We start from the raw sequence: 10,791 nt of genomic DNA, 5'->3' as shown, positions 1-10,791 counted from the left end.
TGGTGTCTAGATGCAGATACGGGGGAGAGGAAGCCGCGTCCGGGAGGCTGCAGGCCGGCAGCGGAGGCTTTCCCACTCCTAGCTGGACAGCCTCGGGCAAATCAGCCTTCCTAGGACTCAGTTTCCTCGTTTGTAAAATGCGAGGGAGAACGCAAGAGGTTAGAAACTGAAATGTCCACAGGGGTCCAGTAGGTAAACACACTGCGTGCAGCACATTTGGCTGCTGCCAGAACTGGGGAACCAGAGAGCACACCATAGCTGAGCCAGAAAAGTTTGGAATTTAAAAATGAGCTTCTGTGCTGTCTGACCACGTGATGGATAGAGTTTTGGACTAGGATGCGGAAGACCCAGGTTCAAGACCCCAAGGTCGCCAGCTTGAGCGCGGGCTCATCTGGGTTGAGCAAGGTTCACCAGCTTGAGCCCAAGGTCGTTGGCTTGAGCAAGGGGTCACTCAGTCTGCTGTAGCCCCCCCGGTCAAGGCACATATGAGGAAGCAATCAATGAACAACTAAGGTGCCACAACGAAGAATTGATGCTTCTCATCTCCCTCCCTTCCTGTCTGTCTGTCTAAATAAATGAATAATAGCCCTGGCCGGTTGGCTCAGCGGTAGAGCGTCGGCCTAGCGTGCCGAGGACCCGGGTTCGATTCCCGGCCAGGGCACACAGGAGAAGCGCCCATTTGCTTCTCCACCCCTCCGCCGCGCTTTCCTCTCTGTCTCTCTCTTCCCCTCCCGCAGCCAAGGCTCCATTGGAGCAAAGATGGCCCGGGCGCTGGGGATGGCTCCTTGGCTGCTGCCCCAGGTTCTAGAGTGGCTCTGGTCGCAACATGGCGACGCCCAGGATGGGCAGAGCATCGCCCCCTGGTGGGCAGAGCGTCGCCCCATGGTGGGCGTGCCGGGTGGATCCCGGTCGGGCGCATGCGGGAGTCTGTCTGACTGTCTCTCCCTGTTTCCAGCTTCAGATAAATGAAAAAAAAAGAAAAAAAATGAATAATGAATGAAAGAAAAAGAAAGGAAAGAAGGAAAAAAAGAACAAAAGAAAAGAAAGAAATAACTACTGTCCAGAAAAGGCCCAGGCAGGGCAGACTGCCTTTGGCCAGCAGAACCGGTATGTGGTCCCTGACTGGATGAATTTTGTTTTTAACAAGTCAGTGGGGCTCATCTGCAGAAAACAAGAGTTAATTTTTTCCATAAAGTGGACAAAAAACTTTTATGGAGCCAAAAATCCTTTTAATTTAATTTTATTATTCAAGATCTTTCTTTACTTGAGTTGCTTACACTGAAGTCCCAAAAGATGAACTATTCTGAAGGGTGGCACTTAGAGAAGGGTGGTCTTAAGTCAGATGCCATTATTCTCACAGCAGAGAGGGGTTCCCCCGAGGTCAGTCCAGAGGGCCAGAACACCCAAGTTTTTTTCTCTTCTCTTCCCTTTCCTTTTTTTTTTTTTTTTTTTATCTTGAAAGCAAAGCAAATTATCTTATCAAAGCATTTATTCAGAGATGATTCACTTCTGTTCTCTTATGATATCAGAATTTTGCAATAGGGGAGGAGATGAATGCACAGTGGATTTCCACACCCCGATGTGTTAACACCAAAGATGTGTCTGTGACTATTTATAGCACAAGAAGGTGTCTGTATTAGGAGCCACTGCTCAGAACCAGGGAATCTGAGGAGCAGGACACTTCACCCCAGCATCCCGTGCCCCTGCTTCTGTTCAGCTGCACAGATCGGTGGAACATGGCTCAGCCAAAACACTCTTCTTTTTTTTTTTTGTGGCAGAGACAGAGAGAGTCAGAGAGAGGGACAGATAGGGACAGACAGACAGGAAGGGAGAGAGATGAGAAACATCAATTCTTCATGCGGCTCCTTAGTTGTTGATTGATTTCTCATATGTGCCTTGACTGAGGGCTACAGCAGATCAAGTGACTCCTTGCTCAAGCCAGCGAGCCCACGCTCAAGCAGGCAACCTCGGAGTCTCGAACCTGGGTCCTCCACATCCCAGTCCAGTGCTCTCTATCCACTGTGCCATCGCCTGGTCAGGCGACACTCTTCTTGAGGGTCCTTAATCTCTTTTGGACAACTCTGATGGGACTGCCTCCTCTGTGGAATTGGAGTTCTGTGACTTCTGCTCAGCTCAGTCACATTATGTGTTTAAGAAAGAAGTTGAGCTTGACCAGGTAGCGCACTGGATAGAGCATTGGACTGGGACGTGGAGGACCCAGGTTTGAAACCCCAGGATCGCTGGCTTGAGAGTGGGCTCATCCGGCTTGAGTACAGATTCACCAGCTTGAGCATGGGGTCGCTGGCTTGAGCAAGGGATCACTCGCTCTGCTGTAGCCCCCTGGTCAAGGCACAGATGAGAAAGCAATCAATGAACAACTAAGGAGCCGCAACGAAGAATGGATGCTGCTCATCTCTCTCCCTTCCTGTCTGTCTGTCCCTCTCTCTGACTCTCTATCTCTGTCAAAAATTTTTTAAAAAAAAGAAGGAAGTTGAGACATTTATACCTTGGAAATCCCGGTGCCATGCCTGCAAAGTTGACTCATTCATTCATTCCACTAACATGTTAGGTGACTCCTGCAGGCCAGGACCTTAGTAGAGGACCTAGCTGCCATGCTTATAGGAACCCAGGGACTTGGTGTACTTGGTATAGAATAACTCTTGAAATGTCTACATCTAAATGAGCTAGGGACAGGGCTTGAACTTGGCAGATGTGAAGGAGGTGATGACAGCTATTCTCATTCATTCAGTCATTCATTATACAAAGGTGCTCTGTGACAGCAAGGGCTTACAGGGAGAAATTACAGGGAGTCCCTGTCCTCAGAGGAGCCCCAGTTCATAAATATAATTGGCAATGCAGTACAACAGTCATAGCAGTGGAACTGTTTTAATCGGCTGTGGGAAGTGCTGTAACGGGTAGGCACAGAGGAGGGGCCTGAGGAGGTCAGAGGTTTAAACTGAGCACTGTAGTGCTACTTTGGTGGCCCTCATCAGCTGCATTCCCGCCCAACCCCTTCACATCCTCAGCTCCTGTGTGGTCCCCTCCCATGATGAGACCGAGTTTGGCTGTGTGATTAGCTGAAGCCAAGAGTTAGTAAGAACAATGCAAGCCACAGCTTGAGATGTACTGCCCAGGGAGGCTGGCCCTCTTGAAGTGCGTCTTCCTGGCACTTGGCTGCCATGCCCTGAGGACACTCAGTCAGCCACGTGAGCAGGGCAGTGGTGAGATCACTCCTGTGATCTGCTGGCAGGTCTGCTGCCAGAGCACGGCCGGGTCAGGACATCCTGCCAGAATCATTCACTCTTTCCGTAACCATTTCTTGAGCCTGCACTGGGAGAACAGCATGCCCTGGAAACAACTTCCTTCCTTTCCCGTTAAAACCCTCTGACTTTAAGCTCTGTTGTCATCAAATAAAACTATGCACGCCACAGACCTCTTCATGTTGTATGACTTTACCACAGAGGGAGGCAGAAAGGCTTCAGCAAGGCAGTGTTGAAAAACTTGGACTGTAGGAAAGATATACCAGCCCAGTAAGAAAAGGGAAGGGGGCCTTTTATATATATATATTTATTACATAATGATTGAAGCACAAGAAAAATATAGAGAATAATATCTGTCACCAAGATTTGCCAATCTTTGGATTTTTCATATTTATTTCAAATCTTTTTCTTTTTCTTTTTTTTTTTGTATTTTTTTGAAGCTGGAAACAGGGAGGCAGTCAGACAGACTCCCGCATGCGCCCGACCGGGATCCACCCGGCATGCCCACCAGGGGGCGATGCTCTGCCCATCCGGGGTGTTGCTCTGTTGTGCCCAGAGCCACTGTAGCGCCTGAGGCAGAGGCCATGGAGTCATCCCCAGTGCCCGGGCCATCTTTGCTCCAATGGAGCCTTGGCTGCGGGAGGGGAAGTGAGAGAGAGGAAGGAGAGGGGGAGGGGTGGAGAAGCAGATGGGCACTTCTCCTGTGTGCCCTGGCCGGGAATTGAACCCGGGACTCCTGCACGCCAGGCCGATGCTCTATCGCTGAGACAACCGGCCAGGGTTCAAATCATTTTGGTGTAGATGAAACTCCTGTGTACCCCTCCCCAGTCCTTGTCCTCCTCACACTCCCTCCCTCCCTCCCTCCCTCCCTCCCTCCCTCCCTCCAATACTCTATCATTCCCTTGCACATATTTATACATTTGCTATATATGAGTATGTCCTAAAGAATATATGGTGGTGTTTTGCATGTTCTAAATTTTTACGCTAATCATATCATACTTTACATAACCTCTACAGCTTGCTGTGGTTGTTTTGTTTTATTTTGTTTTTAGAGAGACAGAGACAGAGTTAGAGAGAGGGATAGATAGGACAGACAGACAGGAACGGAGAGAGATGAGAAGTATCATCAGTTTTTCGTTGCGACACCTTAGTTGTTCATTGATCGCTTTCTCATATGTACCTTGACCGTGGGCCTTCAGCAGACCGAGTAACCCCTTGCTCGAGCCAGCAACCTTGGGACCAAGCTGGTGAGCTTTGCTCAAACCAGATGAGCCCGCGCCCAAGCTGGCAACCTCAGGGTCTCGAACCTGGGTCCTCCACATCCCAGTCCGACGCTCTGTCCACTGCGCCACTGCCTGGTCAGGCAGTTGCTGGTTTTTTTATTGATGTTTTTTGAGATTTAGCTATGTAGATCTTGTGACCTGTATACTGTTCGATTTTGTAAACATTTACCCATTCTCCTACTGTTGGGAATTTGGGTTATTTTCATGTTTTTTCCTGATATAAACAATACTGCAGTGATTAATGGTGCGCCTGGGTAGGCCAAGGTGTGCCTGTGCCTTAGAGGGGAGCTTTAAATATGACAAAAACCCTGGCTTGCATTTCAAGTTTAGAAGCTGCAGCCGAGGGTATAGGAGATGTGCCTCTATCTTTCACCTTGGGAGCCCCATGTCCTAGGTGAGTGAATGTGGCCACCTTTCCAAGAATGTGCTCCCCAACAACGCCCTGACATCTAGACTCAGCTGATGGCATATGTGTAGACCCTGCTGTGAATCATTCCTCGTGTCTGTTTTTTCTTTTGGATTTACAGTTGGAAACGTTGGCATTCTGGGGTGTTCTGATGATTCACACTGAGTGTGACATTGAGGGAGTCAGCAGGGAGGGCATGATTGTGTAGAGAAGGGAAGTGGGATTATTATGCGGAAATCAGGAGGATTCAGCTATTCCTGGGTCATAACCATTGAGCAAAGATATTTATTCTCCTAATTCTGTGGGTTCCTTTGTTGGTCTCTCTTGAGTCTCCTCACCTGGTTAGTTTCAGCTGGAGTATTGGCTGGGTGGAAAGGCCCAGAAAGGTCCTATTCACATATCTGGGCCTTGGTGCATGTTGTCAGCTGGGTCACCTTGACTCCCCTCCACTTGCTCTCTCAGCCTCCTATAGACTAACTCAGCTTTCTTACATAGTGGTCTCGGGGAAGCTTTCTAAGAGAGAAGAAGCAGACACTATAAAAAGTCTTGCAGGATGCCTGACCGGTGGTGGCACGGTGGATAGAGTATCAGCTGGGATGCCGAGGCCCCAGGTTTGAAACCCTGAGGTCACTGGCTTGAGTGTGGGCTTATCCAGTCTGAGCTCAGGCTCACCAGCTTGAGCACAGGGTTGCTGGCTTGATTGTGGGATCATCCACATGATCCTATGGTCGCTGGCTAGAGCCCAAAGGTCTCTGGCTTGAGACCCAAGTTTGCTGGCTTGCACCTAAGGTTGCTGGCTTAAGCAAAGGGTCACTGGTTCAGCTGGAGCCCCCTGGTCAATGAACAACTAAAATGCCACAACTGTGAGTTGATGCTTCTCATCTCTCTCCCTTCCTCTCTCTCCTCTTAAAAAAAAAGTCTTGCAGGTAAGACCTGAAATTTACAAAGCATCACTTTCTGCCCAATTCCATTGGCCAAAGAAAGTCACAAAGCCAACCCAGGTTTAAGGGCAGGACAAGTTGACACCCCTCTTGTTAGAAGGAGCAGCAAAGTCATGGGGCATTGCAAAAAAGAATGGGACAAATTGCTTCAGCCATCTTTGAAAGCAGTCTCCCACGATGGAGCAATTTGGGCAGAGATGCCAATTTACCCTTCACTGTTGAGATTTTTAACTCGAGTCTCCTGTGCCATTTCCAAAGTAGGTCAAGATGATCTCATTCTCGTCAGCCTGGCTTTCCTGGCAAGAAAGAGGCTCATGGAAGGATCGAGTGTTTAAATTATTGATGAATGCTGTTCTTCTCTTCACCCGAATGTCCAATAAGGAATCTACCTTTGACCTTTGTGAATTAGCTCTTTAAATGACTATTTTTTAAACATCTTGTGTGAGTAGTGCGGCGTGCCAGCCACTGAGGACACGGCAGTGAACAGAAGGGCTGTAGTTGCTCCTGTATCGGAGCTGTCGGTCTGTGAAGAGAAAAGAGGCGGGAACAATTCATCACATGGTCCAGGACTCATCACAATGGTGTAAGTGCTGCAGGAGTAAGGCAGGCAGGGAGAGGGTAAGAGGGGGCCCTGGCCTGGGCTCAGGGTCAAGGAGAATGTCCCTGAGGAAGACAAGTGAGCTAATGTTTGAGGAATAAGTAAGCATTGCACAGGCTAACACAGTGGGAGAGGTGGTCAAGGAATAGTTCAAGCAGAAGAAACAGCAGGAACTAAAGGAAGCAGCCCGCGTGCTCGAGGAGCCGAGATGTCAGAAAACAGGAAAGGGCAGAGTTGACCAGCTGAGACCAGAGAACTGGCAGGAAGCACGTCATGCAGGCCTCGTAGACCACGGAAAGGATTTGGATGTGTCCTAGATCAGTGTCTTTGAGAGATGAGGAAGAGACACCAGGAGAGTGCGTGCACCAAGGAAAAGCCACGTGAGGAAAAGTCATGCGAGAACACGGGAAAAAGCCACCAGCTGCAAGCCAAGGAAAAAGCTCTCGCCAGAACCCAAACCTGCCCACACCGCGACCTTGGACCTCCGGCCTCTAGGACTGTGAGAAAACAAGTTCCTGTTGCTTAAGCCCCCCCAGTCTGTGGCATTTCATTATGGAAGCCCCAGCAGTGGGCTTCACTCAATGTGAAGTATTGAGATGTATGCTCTGAAAAGATCATCCTGGTTGCCACGTGAAGGATGGACCCAAGGAACAAACATTGTTACTTGGAGCTATGTTAGGAGCCTACGACAGACGCTTGTGTCCACATACAGACCCCTGTGTCAGGGTGACATGCGTCAGAGTGGCGGCAGTGAGGGTGGGGAGAGTGGAGGCAGGGCAGAGATGTGGGAGGCCAGGCCGTGTAGAGAGAGCTGCAGGGATGGAGGCCTGCCTGGAAGAGGTGGTTGAGATGCTAGGGAGGTGGGAAGCAGACAGCAGGTACCAATTCTTTTAAGAAGTTTGACTATAAAGAGAAGAAGAGAAATGCGCAATAGACATAGAGGGAAATGCAGTTATGTTTCATTTTTTTCCCGAGGAAGTTCACATTTTTTTTTCTTTTTCTTTTTTTCTTTTTTTTCTTTTTTCTGAAGCTGGAAACGGAGAGAGACAGTCAGACAGACTCCCGCATGCGCCCAACCAGGATCCACCCGGCACACCCACCAGGGGCGATGCTCTGCCGCGACCAGAGCCACTCCAGCGCCTGGGGCAGAGGCCAAGAAGCCATCCCCAGCACCCGGGCCATCTTTGCTCCAATGGAGCCTTGGCTGCGGGAAGGGAAGAGAGAGACAGAGAGGAAAGAGGGGGGCGGGGTGGAGAAGCAGATGGGCGCTTCTCCTATGTGCCCTGGCCGGGAATCGAACCCGGGTCCCCCGCACGCCAGGCCGACGCTCTACCGCTGACCCAACCTGCCAGGGCCGCATTTTGTTTTCTTATAGATAAAACAGAATTAAGCTTTTTTTTTTTTTTTTAGAATTAAGCATTTTTAAACAGTGATAGGTGCTGAAGATACACTTGAGAGGAGACAAAAGTGTCACGTCCTGCTGGAGGAGGCAGGAGGGCTCAGGTCCAAAGAACAGATGTTTCATCAGAGAGAGGATGAAGGGAATGAATGGATACAATGGATGTATAAATGAGGAAATGAATGAATGAGAAACTTTCATTATGCCCTAAGATATGCTGTTGTTTAGATGTTTAGAGACTGTTGTTGAGAGGTTCCTATGTAACCAAGGGAACCTACCCATAGAGGCAGCTTGGGCTTTTTCCTCTTTCGTCATCTGGTCAGTTCAGATCCTCCCTAAAACCATGAAGGGGGGGGGCACAGGTACTATTGTGGTAGATGCCATGGCGGGTGTGGGCCTCCTGGTTGCTGTGCCCACAGGAGGCGCAGTCGCACTCGGAGACGCCCCCTCCCATCTCACTGTGGATTGTTGCCGGGCCCACTCAACCTTATGATTGGTCGTTATGACAGGACTCAGTTCCTGATGGGTAGTGACAGCTGCGTGGTCACTTAGTGTCCCATGCCCAGGGGCTCTTTCTGTATTAGGGCCTAGAAGTGTGCCAGAAATTGGCTTTCAGAAGGCATTTAGTTCTGTACCCCAGAGGGCATGGCCTCGTGCCAGAACCCCAGGGGTCTATTTGTGTTTCTCCCACCAGGACTGGCCACAAACTCTACATGGCATCTCCCTCACCACTGAAACCTCTGTCGCCGTGGAGCCAAGCAGTTCGTGTGGCCCAAGTGACAGAGGTGCTGTGGCTGCCACCAGGACCTGCTGCAGAGCCCTCTCCTGATGTCCAGGGTGTGCACCTGGCACAACCCAGCCAGCCTTCTCACCCTCTGGTGGCCGCTGGAAGGGCGGGAACATGCAACTTAACAACCTCTGCCAGATGCTCAAGTGCTTAGAAGTTTGCTAAACATATTCTTTTCCTCCCTCCCTCCCTTCCCTCCTCCCCTCCTCCCCTCCTCCCTCCATCCCTCCCTCCTTCCCTTCCTCCTTCTCTTCCTCCCTCTCTTCCTCCCCTCCTCCCTCCCCTCCTCCTTCTCTTCCTCCCTCCCTCTTTCCCCTCCTCCCTCCCTCCCTCCCTCCCTCCCTCCCTCCTCCCTCCCTCTCTCCCTTTTCCCTACCTCCCTCCCTCCCCTCCTCCCTCCCTCCCTTTCCTCCTTTTGTATTAGAGTTTAAAGTGAAAGAGAGTTTATTAGTGAAGCATGCTAAACTTTCTTATTCCATCCTTACAACTTCCCTGTGAAGCGAGGCTTAATCTCCTTGTTTTACAGATGAGGAAACTGAGGCACAGAGACGTAAAGAGACTTGTTTAAATGCCCCACGGTGTGAGATAAAAATGACAAAAAATACTGGGTGCCTCCGCCTAGGCAGTGAAGTCTTGCAGAAACGAGGCAAGTGGGGCAGAGAGGAGTAGGGCATGGCAGAGGGCCAGTCATGTGTCAACTCCGCTGGGTACCGCGTGCCTGGACAGCCGGGAAATAGTATCTCTGCGGGTATCTTTGAGAGTGTTTCTAGAACAGATTAGCATTTGACTCAGTGGACTAAGTGAAGAAAGTCACCCTTACTAATGTGGCATCATCCGATCTGTGGAGGCTCTAAATGGAACAGAGGGGGAGGAATGGCAAATTTGCGCTTTCTCAAGACTGAGACACCCCAGTCTTGTCCTGCTCTGGGACATCGGAGCACCTGGTTCTCAGGCCTTCCCTGCCAATCACAGCAGCCGTGGGCTACTCTGCTTCCCCGAACGGGGGGAGCTTCTTTTAGATTTCGCAGACAAAACATAGCATGGACTTTACACTGAAAAGAATTTGTTGTTTATCTGAAGTTCAGATTTCACTAGGCATCCTCGGTTTCATTTTAGTTTTTACTAAAATTGGCAACCCTAGCTACTTTTTTTGTGAAATGGTGTGCCACCAAAGTCATGGGCAAGTGAGAAGGCATCAGGCAGGCTGCTGTTAGCATAGACTGCTTCCAGGCCAGGCCACAGAGAGGAGCACACTGGGGCTGAGGGGACCCCAGCCTTCTAACCCAGGGTGGGCAGGGCTGTGTGTTGGCCCGAGGGGGGCGGAGATGTGAGGGCTCACAGTAACCACAGATGGATGTCCACCTCCAGCCGCCAGCAGTAAACAGGAAGCTCCCTCTTCCACCCCTGCTCCTCTTGCCTTGGTTAAGAAGATCCAGACTAGGATTCAGAATAGGAGCTGGCGCTGCTACTTAGCAACTCTAAGCTGGATCACCAGGCTCCTCACCCAGAGGTGCCTCCAGTTCTCCAGCCCCCAGGCCAGAGGAGACACTTACACCCAGTCCCTTCCCGTGCCGGGCCCAGACCAGACAGAGAACACCAAACCTAGTGTGGCAAGAGGATGAGCTTCCCTACAAGCTAACATGGCGCCCCAAAGGGGGCGGGGTGCTGGGTGGGTGGATTCCCGAGCCCCGGCCCTAAGATAGTAGAGGACTAACACTGAGGGAGGTGTGGGGCTGAGACCCCCTCCACTGGGCCCTGTGGGAGCACAAGGCAGAAAAATAGGCAAACCTGATGCAGGGGGAGCCACTGGCTGCTTCGCCAGCTCTGCCAGCTCTTGCTGCTTGGCAAGTCACTGAGCTGCTCCAAACCTGCTTCCCTTCTGAGAAACAATATGATGCAGACGCTGCCTACCTCCTCAGGCTACTGTAAGAGTCAGTTTCCTACAAAAGGGTTTTGTAAACTGTGAGTTGCTATTTTGAGCACAAGTATGAGAAACCAGACATGAACCAGATGAGGCTCGAGAGGAATATAATGGGACAGGGGAAGGAGGTGGCCTCCTCCTCTCTCTAAGATCTGCTGTTGTTTAGATGTTTAGAGACTGTTGTTGAGAGGTTCCT

General features: G+C 50.5%; 1 non-coding gene across 1 annotated transcript; it reads left to right on the top strand.

Annotated features, from left to right (window-relative positions):
* Positions 1–585: 585 nt before the first annotated feature.
* On the top strand, positions 586–661 carry TRNAA-AGC (transfer RNA alanine (anticodon AGC)). The gene has a single exon. It is a non-coding gene; the product is annotated as a tRNA-Ala (tRNA).
* The last annotated feature ends 10,130 nt before the right edge of the window (positions 662–10,791 follow it).

Source organism: Saccopteryx bilineata, chromosome 6 (assembly GCF_036850765.1).
Source record: "Saccopteryx bilineata isolate mSacBil1 chromosome 6, mSacBil1_pri_phased_curated, whole genome shotgun sequence".
Taxonomy (NCBI): Eukaryota; Metazoa; Chordata; class Mammalia; order Chiroptera; family Emballonuridae; genus Saccopteryx; species Saccopteryx bilineata.
This window is presented reverse-complemented; position numbering and strand designations above follow the sequence as displayed.